At 35.0% G+C, this 19187-nt stretch overlaps 1 pseudogene; it reads right to left on the reverse strand.

The window, feature by feature from the left end:
• Positions 1-18017: 18017 nt before the first annotated feature.
• Positions 18018-19187, reverse strand: part of LOC126965583 (gamma-aminobutyric acid type B receptor subunit 1-like) — a 78801-nt pseudogene continuing 77631 nt past the window's right edge.

Consider the following 19187-nt stretch of genomic DNA (forward strand, 5'->3'; position numbering starts at 1 on the left):
TATTGTTCTTAGGTCGTGCGGTATTTAGTTGGAGCGCAGCGGAGACCAATACTTAATCTAAGGTTATTTCATAATTATGACACCGCTGTGTTGAGTGATGGGATAAACAATATAAATTAAATTATACTAATTAAAAACAAAGATAATTCTCACTATAGATATTATTTATAACAACCCAGGATACATAATTCCATACAAAACTGACACTTTAAATTGTCTTCAATTGTTATTTCAATCTTGAGTTAATAATAATAATATCTAATAATAATAACTTTTTATTTCTCACCAACAACCAAAACCAAACCAAAAAACTTAAAAATACAGGGGATACATAAGTTTTGGTTGTGGATCGCTGGTGCCTGTGGTAGGTAATAAAATACCTGTATTAATGGTCACCAGGATTCCACTTACACAGTGACTAAAAAGCTTGAAATTCCAAAGGATAGAGGTAAATGTGTGTGTGTGTGTGTGTGTGAGAGAAAGAGAGAGAGAGAGAGGGTGTATGTGCAAACATGCTTACGATAGGGTGTTCTCGGTTTATAGGTGTGCTAACTATCCAAGACCTTCAGAAGTCTCTTTGTGTGACAGTAGTCTTGCAAAAGGAGCCATTCGTGTGCAGTTGACCGACATTTGTACATGTTTAGACCATACAAACATAACACCTTGTGTAGCTTATTATAAAGGTACGGTCCCAGAAACAGAAGGAATCTGCGGCTAAATGATGTCCTTACCTTCGTAGATTCTGCCACTAGATGATTGCGGCGAGTAGACTCTGGCCTAAACTCTGTTGAAGGGTGAGTTATAATTACTTTGTAAACATCCATTAATGAATATTAATGAAGTAATCTTGCCGTCTTTAAGGCCGTATATCTACTATGAATGATGATTAATTTTTCAAAAATCCAGCCTTAAAATTATTCACATAACATTCTTATCAGCAATATAAAAGCATAAAATATAATGATTTATTTATTAATCCTTAACGATACATGAAGAGAACACACATATAACAATTCTGGAGGGCAAATCCAAATTAGCTTCGAAGAGGCTGGGCGTCATTAATAGAGCACGGCAATACTTCAAGCCGGCCCACATTCTAGCGCTCTACAATGCGCAGGTCCGGCCACACATGGAGTATTGCTGTCATCTCTGGTCTGGCGCACCCCAGTATCTGCTCGATCCATTTGACCGTGTGCAACGCAGAGCAGCTCGAATTGTCGGGGACCCAGTGCTCTGTGAACGGCTGGATCACTTGGCGTTGCGTAGAGACGTCGCTTTATTGTGTGTCTTCTACGGCATTTATCACGGGGAGTGTTCCGAAGAGCTGTTTAACCTGATTCCAGCCGCCGAAACCCACCTTCGCACGACACGCCACAAATTAGGATATCATCCACACCATCTGGATGTGTGGCGGTCCTCCACAGTGCGGTTTTCGAGGAGCTTTCTTCCTCGTACTACGAAGCTGTAGAATGAGCTTCCTTGTGCGGTGTTTCCGGGACGATACGACATGGGGACCTTCAAAAAAATCGCGTACACCTTCCTTAAAGGCCGGCAACGCTCTTGTGATTCCTCTGGTGTTGCAAGAGAATGTGGGCGGCGGTGATCACTTAACACCACGCTCGTTTATCCTCCTATACCATAAAAAAAGTTACCTAATAGAGTATTATAAGAAATTAAATTACTGGTGTCAGTACTAATAACAGATGAAAACAACATTCATAGTTACTTCTGTGATAATAAAATGATGCCATTCGGTCGAAAGAATAAAATATATTCCCCTAAATATAATTAGCAGTGCTGTAAATTTTTTATTCTGTAAATTTTAAAAGTATAAATTATTATTCCAGTTTGTCTTTACTATTTGGAGTAGTACATAACATGACGACCTGTATAGCCGAGTGGTTAGCGATCCTACCTACTCAGCTATAGGTCCCGGGTTCGAATCCTGGTAGGTGCAAGCATTTATATGATGAATATGGATGTTTGTTTCCGAGTCATGGATGTTTAAATGTATTTATGTATGTTTAAGTAAGTATATTGTATTAAATATATTGTTGTCTTGTAACCCATAACACAGGCTATATATACTTAACTTGGGGCAAGATAATTTGTGTAAAAAGGGTGTCAATATTATTATAATAATATAATAATATTGACATCCTTTTTATTATAACTAAATTGTATGAAAAATAAAAAATCTAAGGTGATAAGCTTACATTAAGGATTGGTCTCCGCTGCACTCTAATTAGATATTTCACTACCTAAGAACAAAAGCTTTTTTATTACTGCATCTATTTTTGACTACAACTATTGATGACACTCAATGGCATCTTTCAAATTTTATAACATACACTTCGTGTAATTTTACTATGAAATTAATAAAATGCAAAATATTTACTGATGATATGTGATCCCAGTGTCTTTTGGGCATTTAAGTTTCCATTCTTAGTAAAGTTTCGCAGACCATCTGGCAATTCAACGTCACAATTGTTCGAGACTGGCTCGTGTAAGCCCTGTTGGGCGTTGCATTAGTTGCCGCGCTTTGCGACTACCCATGCGGTCAATCCAATCCTTAATCTAAGGCTAAAATGATAAGCAGTAAAAGAAACGCGGTATAGCAGTTAAGGGCAAACAAAATTTGAATAAAGTCAAAATTTATTGAAAACTAGCTGACCCAGTAAACGTTGTATTGCCGATATTAAAATCGTAATACAAAAGTAACTGTTGATCGTAGATGGGTGAAAATTTGAAGTTGTATGTATTTTTTAATGCTGACTCATAATCAAACAAATTTAAAAAAATGTCAAAAAATTAAAAAAAAAACCTGGCGTGGACCACCCTTTACATATTTTAGGGGGATGAAAAATAGATGTTGTCCGATTCTCAGACCTACCCAATATGCACTCAAAATTTCATGAGAATCGGTCAAGCCGTTTCGAAGGAGTTCAACTACAAACACCGCGACATGAGAATTTTAAATATTAGATATTAAAAGAACTGACTTATAATTGTTGCTATCTTGAACATCGCGTCAAACATGAAGTAAGAAACGATTAATAAAATTATTTAAGACTACCTGACCCGACAAACGTTGTTTTGCCACATAAATTATTTTTAGTTAGCCCGTTGCTTGGACATTGCAACATTACTTTATTTTTCTAAAAAAAAAAAAATTTTTTCTAAAATAAACGTAACATCAGCTACCCAATAAAAGTCCCATCGAAATCGGTCCAGCTATTTCAGAGATTAGCCGGAACAAACAGACAGATAGACAAAATAAAATTAAACTGTTTTTTTAGTGTATTCATGCACATGTAGTAAAAAAAGGTTTTTTTATTAAAATAAGGGACGAGACGAGCAGGACGTTCAACTGATGGTAATTGAAACGCCCTGCCCATTACAATGGAGTGCCGCTCAGGATTCTTGAAAACCCAACAATTCTGAGCGACACTAAAACTGCGCTCGTCACCTTGAGACATTAGATTTTAGGTCTCTTTTGCCCAGTAATTTGGCTAGCTACGGCTCCCTTCAGACCGAAACATAGTAATGCGTACACATTACTGTTTCACGGAAGAAATAGGCGCCGTTGTAGTACCCAAAATCTAGCCGGCATCCTGTGCAAAGGTGCCTCCCAATGGTTAAAGTTAAGGTTAAGGTTATTTCAATGTTACAAACAGACACTCCAATTTTATTTATATGTATAGATGAAGTGGTTTGCTATTAATTACTACGAGAATACAACACACTATATTATAGTTGCAATCAGTTAAATGTATGCAATGAATAAAACACACGCTGCGGAAAAGCGGATCACGCCGAGGTAATAACTTTAATTTTGAAATTTAAATTTCAGATACCCACTTAAAATATTGCGTTATTGTTGACACAATCTGGTTGGTTATATACACGTAATTTGATTAACAATGTAAAAGTGTTTCAATAATGAATAAACTAATTGTCAACATACGTTGCATAAAATTACTATAAAAAAGTATTTATACCAACGATTTCCACCTATCCCAGTATTGAAGAGTTTTATTATTAAAAAAATGTGTGTGTACTTATGTATGCACGCAAGAAGTTATACTTCTTTGGCCTAACCAAGCAAAAATCCTTAAAATTATTTATTCCTCGTGCTACAATATTCTAAAAATCTTGCAACGATGGCTTTGACAATTAATTATTAAATAACGAATACGGCTGTACGGGCTTGAACCCTTTGGCTATCCTAACAACGGACGAAGTAACCTAAAAAAAATAACGAATGTCGCAAATGTCAGAAAGTTTTAGGAACCAGCTTCAACCTGTTACTTTTGTGTTACAGTGATGCGCGCGCATCTTAAAATTTCACTCTCATCATTTTTTCATAACGTGCCTAAAGAATAACTTCAAAAATGAAACATCTACAAAAGTGGACCGAGCTAGAATAACTTCAAATACAGCAATAAAAAGAGTGCAGTCGACATTATACAATTGTATCAGACCATAAATCCTTCTTCATTTCTAGCAGTGTCGTTTGGTAGACTAACTACATTTCACTTTATAGTTACAGTTAAACAGTTTCTGCTTTTACGGTTTAAATCCCTATTCCAGCTCCCCGTTTCACTAACAAATGAAGATAAATTAGATTGTTTACGAAAAATATTTTTCTCTAAACAGATTTATGTTCTTGCGAGGCAGTTCTGTAACTACGTCTTTTCTTACAATACTGCCTATTTCTTAAAAGACTCCGGCCACATGTGGAGTTTGCTGTTATATCTGGTCTGGTGCACCCAAAAGCAGCTTGAATTGTCTGAGTCCCTGTGCTCTGTGAATGGCTGGTCTTGTCGTTCCGTAAAGACATCGCTTCATTGCGTGTCTTCTACCGCATGTATCACGAGGAGTGCTCCGAAGAGCTGTTTCATCTGATTCCTGTCACGGAATTCCACCTTAGCACTACACGCCACAAATAAGGATATCATCCCCGCAATTTGGATGTCTTTCTTCTTTTTCCACGTACTACAATCGTGTAGAATGAGCTTCCTCGTGCGGTGTTTATTTAGACATAACAGGAATTTATACTCTAAAAAATATTATGAAATCAATATACAGAGCCTAATTTTCATTATTTTAAGCCATCCATAATACGAATTACTTGCAAGGATTGAAAATTGACTAAAGATATTAAAAAGCAATAAATCATACCTACTCAATTGGCTTTAGTAAAATTTTTACCTCTGCTGTTCATTTTTGATATAATTTATTAAAATGCTAACATATTTTGATGTTCCACTGCAGTTTTCTATGGTAAATAAAATATAATGTTAAATTATGTAGTTTTTACTTATATATATTTTACCAGTGGGAGGGTCCTTAGCACGGGATGCCGACTAGATTATGGGTTTCGGCTCCTATTTTTTCGTAAAGCAGTAATGTGTAAGCATTGCTGTGTTTCATTATGAAGGGCGCCTTAGCTAGTGAAATTTCTTGGCAAATGAGACTTAACATCTTATGTCTCAAGGTGACGAGCGCAGCTGTAGTGCCACTCAGCATTTTTGGGGATTTTCAAGAATCCTGAGCGGTACTGCATTTTAATGGGCAGGGCGTATCAATTGCCATCAGCTGAACATCCTGCTCGTCTCGTCCCTTTTTTCATAAAAAAAATACTTATGTAGTCAGTAGAGCCTCCTGACAAATTATCGAAAATAGGAAGTTAGGCGTATCACATTGAAATTGCGTAATGTTCAATACTTTAGCCACCACAATAAAATGATGCCATCCGGTCGAAAGAATAAAATATATTCCCCTAAATATAATTAGCAGTGCTGTAAATTTTTAATTCTGTAAATTTTAAAAGTATAAATTATTATTCCAGTTTGTCTTTACGATTTGGAGTAGTTCATAACATGACAACCTGTATAGACGAGTGGTTAGCGATCCTACCTACTAAGCTATAGGTCCCGGGTTCGAATCCCGGTAGGTGCAAGCATTTATATGATGAATATGGATGTTTGTTTCCGAGTCATGGATGTTTAAATGTATTTATGTATGTTTAAGTAAGTGTATTCTATTAAATATATCATCGTCTTGTAACCCATAACACAGGCTATATATACTTAACTTGGGGCAAGATAATTTGTGTAAAAAGGGTGTCAATATTATTATTATTATAACTAAATTGTATGAAAAATAAAAAATCTAAGGTGATAAGCTTACATTAAGGATTGGTCTCCGCTGCACTCTAATTAGATATTTCACTACCTAAGAACAAAAGCTTTTTTATTACTGCAACTATTTTTGACTACAACTATTGATGACACTCAATGGCATCTTTCAAATTTTATAACATACACTTCGTGTTATTTTACTATGAAATTAATAAAATGCAAAATACTTACTGATGATATGTGATATCAGTGTCTTTCTTATTTCTTGTAGTATTATTTATATATAGTTTAACTACACAACCTGGCATTTTAGTTTCCATTCTTAGTAAAGTTTCACAGACCATCTGGCAATTCAACGTCGTTCGAGACTGGCTCGTGTAAGCCCTGTTGGGCGTTGCATTAGTTGCCGCGCTTTGCGACTACCCATGCGGTCAATCCAATCCTTAATCTAAGGCGATAAGCAATAAAAGCAACGCGGTATAGGTGTTAAGGGCAAACAAAATTTGAATAAAGTCAAAATTTATTGAAAACTAGCTGACCCAGCAAACGTTGTATTGCCGATATTAAAATCGTAATACAAAAGTAACTGTTGATCGTAGATGGGTGAAAATTTGAAGTAGTATGTATTTTTTAATGCTGACTCATAATCAAATAAATTTAAAAAAATGTCAAAAAATTAAAAAAAAACTTGGCGTGGACCACCCTTAACATTGAGGGGGATGAAAAATAGATGTTGTCCGATTCTCAGACCTACCCAATATGCACTCAAAATTTCATGAGAATCGGTCAAGCCGTTTCGAAGGAGTTCAACTACAAACACCGCGACATGAGAATTTTAAATATTAGATATTAAAAGAACTGCGGTTAAAATTGTTGCTATCTTGAACATCGCGTCAAACATGAAGTTAGAAACGATTAATAAAATTATTTAAGACTAGGTGACCCGACAAACGTTGTTTTGCCACATAAATTATTTTTAGTTAGCCCGTTGCTTGGACATTGCAACATTACTTTATTTTTCTAAAATAAACGTAACATCAGCTACCTGCCAATAAAAGTCCCATCAAAATCGGTCCAGCTATTTCAGAGATAAGGCGGAACAAACAGACATACAGACAAAATTATAAAAACTGTTTTTTTAGTGTGTATAAATATTCAAGAACATGTAGTAAAAAAAGGTTTTTTTATGAAAATAAGGGACGAGACGAGCAGGACGTTCAACTGATGGTAATTGAAACGCCCTGTCCATTACAATGGATTGCCGCTCAGGATTCTTGAAAACCCAACAATTCTGAGCGACACTAAAACTGCGCTCGTCACCTTGAGACATTAGATTTTAGCTCTCTTTTGCCCAGTAAGTTGACTAGCTACGGCTCCCTTCAGACCGAAACATAGTAATGCGTACACATTACTGTTTCACGGAAGAAATAGGCGCCGTTGTAGTACCCAAAATCTAGCCGGCATCCTGTGCAAAGGTGCCTCCCACTGGTTAAAGTTAAGGTTAAGGTTATTTCAATGTTACAAACAGACACTCCAATTTTATTTATATGTATAGATGAAGTGGTTTGCTATTAATTACTACGAGAATACAACACACTATATTATAGTTGCAATCAGTTAAATGTATGCAATGAATAAAACACACGCTGCGGAAAAGCGGATCACGCCGAGGTAATAACTTTAATTTTGAAATTTAAATTTCAGATACCCACTTAAAATATTGCGTTATTGTTGACACAATCTGGTTGGTTATATACACGTAATTTGATTAACAATGTAAAAGTGTTTCAATAATGAATAAACTAATTGTCAACATACGTTGCATAAAATTACTATAAAAAAGTATTTATACCAACGATTTCCACCTATCCCAGTATTGAAGAGTTTTATTATTAAAAAAATGTGTGTGTACTTATGTATGCACGCAAGAAGTTATACTTCTTTGGCCTAACCAAGCAAAAATCCTTAAAATTATTTATTCCTCGTGCTACAATATTCTAAAAATCTTGCAACGATGGCTTTGACAATTAATTATTAAATAACGAATACGGCTGTACGGGCTTGAACCCTTTGGCTATCCTAACAACGGACGAAGTAACCTAAAAAAAATAACGAATGTCGCAAATGTCAGAAAGTTTTAGGAACCAGCTTCAACCTGTTACTTTTGTGTTACAGTGATGCGCGCGCATCTTAAAATTTCACTCTCATCATTTTTTCATAACGTGCCTAAAGAATAACTTCAAAAATGAAACATCTACAAAAGTGGACCGAGCTAGAATAACTTCAAATACAGCAATAAAAAGAGTGCAGTCGACATTATACAATTGTATCAGACCATAAATCCTTCTTCATTTCTAGCAGTGTCGTTTGGTAGACTAACTACATTTCACTTTATAGTTACAGTTAAACAGTTTCTGCTTTTACGGTTTAAATCCCTATTCCAGCTCCCCGTTTCACTAACAAATGAAGATAAATTAGATTGTTTACGAAAAATATTTTTCTCTAAACAGATTTATGTTCTTGCGAGGCAGTTCTGTAACTACGTCTTTTCTTACAATACTGCCTATTTCTTAAAAGACTCCGGCCACATGTGGAGTTTGCTGTTATATCTGGTCTGGTGCACCCAAAAGCAGCTTGAATTGTCTGAGTCCCTGTGCTCTGTGAATGGCTGGTCTTGTCGTTCCGTAAAGACATCGCTTCATTGCGTGTCTTCTACCGCATGTATCACGAGGAGTGCTCCGAAGAGCTGTTTCATCTGATTCCTGTCACGGAATTCCACCTTAGCACTACACGCCACAAATAAGGATATCATCCCCGCAATTTGGATGTCTTTCTTCTTTTTCCACGTACTACAATCGTGTAGAATGAGCTTCCTCGTGCGGTGTTTATTTAGACATAACAGGAATTTATACTCTAAAAAATATTATGAAATCAATATACAGAGCCTAATTTTCATTATTTTAAGCCATCCATAATACGAATTACTTGCAAGGATTGAAAATTGACTAAAGATATTAAAAAGCAATAAATCATACCTACTCAATTGGCTTTAGTAAAATTTTTACCTCTGCTGTTCATTTTTGATATAATTTATTAAAATGCTAACATATTTTGATGTTCCACTGCAGTTTTCTATGGTAAATAAAATATAATGTTAAATTATGTAGTTTTTACTTATATATATTTTACCAGTGGGAGGGTCCTTAGCACGGGATGCCGACTAGATTATGGGTTTCGGCTCCTATTTTTTCGTAAAGCAGTAATGTGTAAGCATTGCTGTGTTTCATTATGAAGGGCGCCTTAGCTAGTGAAATTTCTTGGCAAATGAGACTTAACATCTTATGTCTCAAGGTGACGAGCGCAGCTGTAGTGCCACTCAGCATTTTTGGGGATTTTCAAGAATCCTGAGCGGTACTGCATTTTAATGGGCAGGGCGTATCAATTGCCATCAGCTGAACATCCTGCTCGTCTCGTCCCTTTTTTCATAAAAAAAATACTTATGTAGTCAGTAGAGCCTCCTGACAAATTATCGAAAATAGGAAGTTAGGCGTATCACATTGAAATTGCGTAATGTTCAATACTTTAGCCACCACAATAAAATGATGCCATCCGGTCGAAAGAATAAAATATATTCCCCTAAATATAATTAGCAGTGCTGTAAATTTTTAATTCTGTAAATTTTAAAAGTATAAATTATTATTCCAGTTTGTCTTTACGATTTGGAGTAGTTCATAACATGACAACCTGTATAGACGAGTGGTTAGCGATCCTACCTACTAAGCTATAGGTCCCGGGTTCGAATCCCGGTAGGTGCAAGCATTTATATGATGAATATGGATGTTTGTTTCCGAGTCATGGATGTTTAAATGTATTTATGTATGTTTAAGTAAGTGTATTCTATTAAATATATCATCGTCTTGTAACCCATAACACAGGCTATATATACTTAACTTGGGGCAAGATAATTTGTGTAAAAAGGGTGTCAATATTATTATTATTATAACTAAATTGTATGAAAAATAAAAAATCTAAGGTGATAAGCTTACATTAAGGATTGGTCTCCGCTGCACTCTAATTAGATATTTCACTACCTAAGAACAAAAGCTTTTTTATTACTGCAACTATTTTTGACTACAACTATTGATGACACTCAATGGCATCTTTCAAATTTTATAACATACACTTCGTGTTATTTTACTATGAAATTAATAAAATGCAAAATACTTACTGATGATATGTGATATCAGTGTCTTTCTTATTTCTTGTAGTATTATTTATATATAGTTTAACTACACAACCTGGCATTTTAGTTTCCATTCTTAGTAAAGTTTCACAGACCATCTGGCAATTCAACGTCGTTCGAGACTGGCTCGTGTAAGCCCTGTTGGGCGTTGCATTAGTTGCCGCGCTTTGCGACTACCCATGCGGTCAATCCAATCCTTAATCTAAGGCGATAAGCAATAAAAGCAACGCGGTATAGGTGTTAAGGGCAAACAAAATTTGAATAAAGTCAAAATTTATTGAAAACTAGCTGACCCAGCAAACGTTGTATTGCCGATATTAAAATCGTAATACAAAAGTAACTGTTGATCGTAGATGGGTGAAAATTTGAAGTAGTATGTATTTTTTAATGCTGACTCATAATCAAATAAATTTAAAAAAATGTCAAAAAATTAAAAAAAAACTTGGCGTGGACCACCCTTAACATTGAGGGGGATGAAAAATAGATGTTGTCCGATTCTCAGACCTACCCAATATGCACTCAAAATTTCATGAGAATCGGTCAAGCCGTTTCGAAGGAGTTCAACTACAAACACCGCGACATGAGAATTTTAAATATTAGATATTAAAAGAACTGCGGTTAAAATTGTTGCTATCTTGAACATCGCGTCAAACATGAAGTTAGAAACGATTAATAAAATTATTTAAGACTAGGTGACCCGACAAACGTTGTTTTGCCACATAAATTATTTTTAGTTAGCCCGTTGCTTGGACATTGCAACATTACTTTATTTTTCTAAAATAAACGTAACATCAGCTACCTGCCAATAAAAGTCCCATCAAAATCGGTCCAGCTATTTCAGAGATAAGGCGGAACAAACAGACATACAGACAAAATTATAAAAACTGTTTTTTTAGTGTGTATAAATATTCAAGAACATGTAGTAAAAAAAGGTTTTTTTATGAAAATAAGGGACGAGACGAGCAGGACGTTCAACTGATGGTAATTGAAACGCCCTGTCCATTACAATGGATTGCCGCTCAGGATTCTTGAAAACCCAACAATTCTGAGCGACACTAAAACTGCGCTCGTCACCTTGAGACATTAGATTTTAGCTCTCTTTTGCCCAGTAAGTTGACTAGCTACGGCTCCCTTCAGACCGAAACATAGTAATGCGTACACATTACTGTTTCACGGAAGAAATAGGCGCCGTTGTAGTACCCAAAATCTAGCCGGCATCCTGTGCAAAGGTGCCTCCCACTGGTTAAAGTTAAGGTTAAGGTTATTTCAATGTTACAAACAGACACTCCAATTTTATTTATATGTATAGATGAAGTGGTTTGCTATTAATTACTACGAGAATACAACACACTATATTATAGTTGCAATCAGTTAAATGTATGCAATGAATAAAACACACGCTGCGGAAAAGCGGATCACGCCGAGGTAATAACTTTAATTTTGAAATTTAAATTTCAGATACCCACTTAAAATATTGCGTTATTGTTGACACAATCTGGTTGGTTATATACACGTAATTTGATTAACAATGTAAAAGTGTTTCAATAATGAATAAACTAATTGTCAACATACGTTGCATAAAATTACTATAAAAAAGTATTTATACCAACGATTTCCACCTATCCCAGTATTGAAGAGTTTTATTATTAAAAAAATGTGTGTGTACTTATGTATGCACGCAAGAAGTTATACTTCTTTGGCCTAACCAAGCAAAAATCCTTAAAATTATTTATTCCTCGTGCTACAATATTCTAAAAATCTTGCAACGATGGCTTTGACAATTAATTATTAAATAACGAATACGGCTGTACGGGCTTGAACCCTTTGGCTATCCTAACAACGGACGAAGTAACCTAAAAAAAATAACGAATGTCGCAAATGTCAGAAAGTTTTAGGAACCAGCTTCAACCTGTTACTTTTGTGTTACAGTGATGCGCGCGCATCTTAAAATTTCACTCTCATCATTTTTTCATAACGTGCCTAAAGAATAACTTCAAAAATGAAACATCTACAAAAGTGGACCGAGCTAGAATAACTTCAAATACAGCAATAAAAAGAGTGCAGTCGACATTATACAATTGTATCAGACCATAAATCCTTCTTCATTTCTAGCAGTGTCGTTTGGTAGACTAACTACATTTCACTTTATAGTTACAGTTAAACAGTTTCTGCTTTTACGGTTTAAATCCCTATTCCAGCTCCCCGTTTCACTAACAAATGAAGATAAATTAGATTGTTTACGAAAAATATTTTTCTCTAAACAGATTTATGTTCTTGCGAGGCAGTTCTGTAACTACGTCTTTTCTTACAATACTGCCTATTTCTTAAAAGACTCCGGCCACATGTGGAGTTTGCTGTTATATCTGGTCTGGTGCACCCAAAAGCAGCTTGAATTGTCTGAGTCCCTGTGCTCTGTGAATGGCTGGTCTTGTCGTTCCGTAAAGACATCGCTTCATTGCGTGTCTTCTACCGCATGTATCACGAGGAGTGCTCCGAAGAGCTGTTTCATCTGATTCCTGTCACGGAATTCCACCTTAGCACTACACGCCACAAATAAGGATATCATCCCCGCAATTTGGATGTCTTTCTTCTTTTTCCACGTACTACAATCGTGTAGAATGAGCTTCCTCGTGCGGTGTTTATTTAGACATAACAGGAATTTATACTCTAAAAAATATTATGAAATCAATATACAGAGCCTAATTTTCATTATTTTAAGCCATCCATAATACGAATTACTTGCAAGGATTGAAAATTGACTAAAGATATTAAAAAGCAATAAATCATACCTACTCAATTGGCTTTAGTAAAATTTTTACCTCTGCTGTTCATTTTTGATATAATTTATTAAAATGCTAACATATTTTGATGTTCCACTGCAGTTTTCTATGGTAAATAAAATATAATGTTAAATTATGTAGTTTTTACTTATATATATTTTACCAGTGGGAGGGTCCTTAGCACGGGATGCCGACTAGATTATGGGTTTCGGCTCCTATTTTTTCGTAAAGCAGTAATGTGTAAGCATTGCTGTGTTTCATTATGAAGGGCGCCTTAGCTAGTGAAATTTCTTGGCAAATGAGACTTAACATCTTATGTCTCAAGGTGACGAGCGCAGCTGTAGTGCCACTCAGCATTTTTGGGGATTTTCAAGAATCCTGAGCGGTACTGCATTTTAATGGGCAGGGCGTATCAATTGCCATCAGCTGAACATCCTGCTCGTCTCGTCCCTTTTTTCATAAAAAAAATACTTATGTAGTCAGTAGAGCCTCCTGACAAATTATCGAAAATAGGAAGTTAGGCGTATCACATTGAAATTGCGTAATGTTCAATACTTTAGCCACCACAATAAAATGATGCCATCCGGTCGAAAGAATAAAATATATTCCCCTAAATATAATTAGCAGTGCTGTAAATTTTTAATTCTGTAAATTTTAAAAGTATAAATTATTATTCCAGTTTGTCTTTACGATTTGGAGTAGTTCATAACATGACAACCTGTATAGACGAGTGGTTAGCGATCCTACCTACTAAGCTATAGGTCCCGGGTTCGAATCCCGGTAGGTGCAAGCATTTATATGATGAATATGGATGTTTGTTTCCGAGTCATGGATGTTTAAATGTATTTATGTATGTTTAAGTAAGTGTATTCTATTAAATATATCATCGTCTTGTAACCCATAACACAGGCTATATATACTTAACTTGGGGCAAGATAATTTGTGTAAAAAGGGTGTCAATATTATTATTATTATAACTAAATTGTATGAAAAATAAAAAATCTAAGGTGATAAGCTTACATTAAGGATTGGTCTCCGCTGCACTCTAATTAGATATTTCACTACCTAAGAACAAAAGCTTTTTTATTACTGCAACTATTTTTGACTACAACTATTGATGACACTCAATGGCATCTTTCAAATTTTATAACATACACTTCGTGTTATTTTACTATGAAATTAATAAAATGCAAAATACTTACTGATGATATGTGATATCAGTGTCTTTCTTATTTCTTGTAGTATTATTTATATATAGTTTAACTACACAACCTGGCATTTTAGTTTCCATTCTTAGTAAAGTTTCACAGACCATCTGGCAATTCAACGTCGTTCGAGACTGGCTCGTGTAAGCCCTGTTGGGCGTTGCATTAGTTGCCGCGCTTTGCGACTACCCATGCGGTCAATCCAATCCTTAATCTAAGGCGATAAGCAATAAAAGCAACGCGGTATAGGTGTTAAGGGCAAACAAAATTTGAATAAAGTCAAAATTTATTGAAAACTAGCTGACCCAGCAAACGTTGTATTGCCGATATTAAAATCGTAATACAAAAGTAACTGTTGATCGTAGATGGGTGAAAATTTGAAGTAGTATGTATTTTTTAATGCTGACTCATAATCAAATAAATTTAAAAAAATGTCAAAAAATTAAAAAAAAACTTGGCGTGGACCACCCTTAACATTGAGGGGGATGAAAAATAGATGTTGTCCGATTCTCAGACCTACCCAATATGCACTCAAAATTTCATGAGAATCGGTCAAGCCGTTTCGAAGGAGTTCAACTACAAACACCGCGACATGAGAATTTTAAATATTAGATATTAAAAGAACTGCGGTTAAAATTGTTGCTATCTTGAACATCGCGTCAAACATGAAGTTAGAAACGATTAATAAAATTATTTAAGACTAGGTGACCCGACAAACGTTGTTTTGCCACATAAATTATTTTTAGTTAGCCCGTTGCTTGGACATTGCAACATTACTTTATTTTTCTAAAATAAACGTAACATCAGCTACCTGCCAATAAAAGTCCCATCAAAATCGGTCCAGCTATTTCAGAGATAAGGCGGAACAAACAGACATACAGACAAAATTATAAAAACTGTTTTTTTAGTGTGTATAAATATTCAAGAACATGTAGTAAAAAAAGGTTTTTTTATGAAAATAAGGGACGAGACGAGCAGGACGTTCAACTGATGGTAATTGAAACGCCCTGTCCATTACAATGGATTGCCGCTCAGGATTCTTGAAAACCCAACAATTCTGAGCGACACTAAAACTGCGCTCGTCACCTTGAGACATTAGATTTTAGCTCTCTTTTGCCCAGTAAGTTGACTAGCTACGGCTCCCTTCAGACCGAAACATAGTAATGCGTACACATTACTGTTTCACGGAAGAAATAGGCGCCGTTGTAGTACCCAAAATCTAGCCGGCATCCTGTGCAAAGGTGCCTCCCACTGGTTAAAGTTAAGGTTAAGGTTATTTCAATGTTACAAACAGACACTCCAATTTTATTTATATGTATAGATGAAGTGGTTTGCTATTAATTACTACGAGAATACAACACACTATATTATAGTTGCAATCAGTTAAATTTATGCAATGAATAAAACACACGCTGCGGAAAAGCGGATCACGCCGAAGTAATAACTTTAATTTTGAAATTTAAATTTCAGATACCCACTTAAAATATTGCGTTGTTGTTGACACAATGTGGTTGGTTAAATACACGTAATTTGATTAACAATGTAAAAGTGTTTCAATAATGAATAAACTAATTGTCAACATACGTTGCATAATTACTATAAAAAAGTATTTATACCAACGATTTCCACCTATCCCAGTATTGAAGAGGTTTATTATTAAAAAAATGTGTGTGTACTTATGTACGCACGCAAGAAGTTATACTTCTTTGGCCTAACCAAGCAAAAATCCTTAAAATTATTTATTCCTCGTGCTACAATATTCTAAAAATCTTGCAACGATGGCTTTGACATTTAATTATTAAATAACGAATACGGCTGTACGGGCTTGAACCCTTTGGCTATCCTAACAACGGATGAAGTAACCTAAAAAAAATAACGAATGTCGCAAATGTCAGAAAGTTTTAGGAACCAGCTTCAACCTGTTACTTTTGTGTTACAGTGATGCGCGCGCATCTTAAAATTTCACTCTCATCATTTTTTCATAACGTGCCTAAAGAATAACTTCAACAATGAAACATCTACAAAAGTGGACCGAGCTAGAATAACTTCAAATACAGCAATAAAAAGAGTGCAGTCGACATTATACAATTGTATCAGACCATAAATCCTTCTTCATTTCTAGCAGTGTCGTTTGGTAGACTAACTACATTTCACTTTATAGTTACAGTAAAACAGTTTCTGCTTTTATGGTTTAAATCTCTATTCCAGCTCCCCGTTTCACTAACAAATGAAGATAAATTAGATTGTTTACGAAAAATATTTTTCTCTAAACAGATTTATGTTCTTGCGAGGCAGTTCTGTAACTACGTCTTTTCTTACAATACTGCCTATTTCTTAAAAGACTCCAGCCACATATGGAGTTTGCTGTTATATCTGGTCTGGTGCACCCAAGAGCAGCTCGAATTGTCTGAGTCCCTGTGCTCTGTGAATGGCTGGTCTTGTCGTTCCGTAAAGACATCGCTTCATTGTGTGTCTTCTACCGCATGTATCACGAGGAGTGCTCCGAAGAGCTGTTTCACCTGATTCCTGTCACGAAATTCCACCTTAGCACTACACGCCACAAATTAGGATATCATCCTCGCCATCTGGATGTCTTTCTTCTTTTTCCACGTACTACAATCGTGTAGAATGAGCTTCCTCGTGCGGTGTTTATTTAGACATAACAGGAATTTATACTCTAAAAAATATTATGAAATCAACATACAGAGCCTAACTTTCATTATTTTAAGCCATCCGTAATACGAATTACTTGCAAGTCATCTAAAGATGGATTGAAAATTTACTAAAGATATTAAAAAGCAATAAATCATACCTACTCAATTGGCTTTAGTAAAATTTTTACCTCTGCTGTTCATTTTTGATATAATTTATTAAAATGCTAACATATTTTGATGTTCCACTGCAGTTTTCTATGGTAAATAAAATATTATGTTAAATTATGTAGTCTTTACTTATATATATTTTACCAGTGGGAGGGTCCTTAGCACGGGATGCCGACTAGATTATGGGTACCACAACGGCTCCTATTTTTTCGTGAAGCAGTAATGTGTAAGCATTGCTGTGTTTCATTATGAAGGGCGCCTTAGCTAGTGAAATTTCTTGGCAAATGAGACTTAACATCTTATGTCTCAAGGTGATGAGCGCAGCTGTAGTGCCACTCAGCATTTTTGGGGATTTTCAAGAATCCTGAGCGGTACTGCATTTTAATGGGCAGGGCGTATCAATTGCCATCAGCTGAACATCTTGCTCGTCTCGTCCCTTTTTTCATAAAAAAAATACTTATGTAGTCAGTAGAGCCTCCTGACAAATTATCGAAAATAGGAAGTTAGGCGTATCACATTGAAATTGCGTAATGTTCAATACATTAGCCACCACAATGAATTATCAAGATAATAATTTCGAATCAATAAAAAAAAATAAATAAACATAAACTAAAACTCATACAAGCAGAACAGACAAGCTTTTATTTTTCTAAATATATAAATGATGATTTTATGAATTAGTCAACAGTTGGAAGTTAACAAAGTAAATAAATTTCACAAAATATGCAGATGCATGTAAATATAATAATAATAATATCTCACTTTAACGTAATAAGAACCGATTAATTGTATTTCAAGCAAGAACTTTTAAGAACAGAACCGTTGAATGTGAAAGAATTTTTATATTAAAATATTATTGAATCTAAATCTGCCATTATGGCTATTCAATTGCAAAACTGTCATCTTTTCTTGAATTCATCTTATACCTTCGATGCGAGAAGTACCTGAAAGAAATTTCTTGAGTTATCGACGTTTAGACTTTTTTATAGGAGAGATAATTTATGACTGTCTTTATGGTTATATGTTAAAAAAATAGTAGTTAAAAAAAACTATACAACACGCTTTTTATAGAAAACCGAATTAAAAAATTTGAATTTATAGTTTTAAGTTTAAAATTAACACCAATTCTTGATAATCAAATCAATTTATCATATTAATGTATTGTCATCGGTCCTCGATAAATCTACGAAGTTTGAACGAAATCTGACCCTATAAAGTGGGTCAAAATCGCGCCCAAATGAGTCGGTTACAAACATATAAACATACAGGTGAAGCTAATAAAAAGCGTGTAAAAACCAGTGCTTAATAAAATATTTACAAACTCCCCGCGTTGAAAATTGGACGGAATTTAATCATTAATATCTATATGATTTTATAAATGTTCCCAAATTCATTCTATGCTTCCCGAGAATCTCGAAAACGATAACCATATTATTATGATGCGACAATAATGTTAACAGCAGCCATCTTGGATTTAAAAATAATGCCAATTTTGCGTCCCTTCTGTCTCAGTCGCCTCGTTAAAAATACACTTTCTCGGTCCTGCCAAAGCTTTCTCTCGTCTATTGTTCTCCACCCTTGCAGTCCTTCCATTTGAAAGTCCCACGCAGAATACCCCGACAAGCAACCTGTCATTTATACCAACCCATAGCCAGAACTAACCAAAGAGGTTGACATATTTCATGATACCCAAATTTAAAAAACAACCTATTATTAATTTCATAGTTTTCAATTTTGAATATTGCAATTTTTTGCTATTGAATTTTTTTTCAGAGAATGATCTGACTTCTTTTATAAGTTATACATCTAATTATGTGTCACTGTCTCAGAATACGTTTGATCTGTATTCTGTGATAATTGTATAGATTAGTATTTTATCGATGTAACAATTTTTGGAAGTATTTTAAAATATAAATAAATATTATGTTTTCAATACACTCAGATTATGTTTTCATTCAATGCTTGTGAAAACTTGCAACTTCCCCAAAATC

The sequence above is a fragment of the Leptidea sinapis genome, chromosome 8 (genome assembly GCF_905404315.1).
Source record: "Leptidea sinapis chromosome 8, ilLepSina1.1, whole genome shotgun sequence".
NCBI classification, from domain to species: Eukaryota; Metazoa; Arthropoda; class Insecta; order Lepidoptera; family Pieridae; genus Leptidea; species Leptidea sinapis.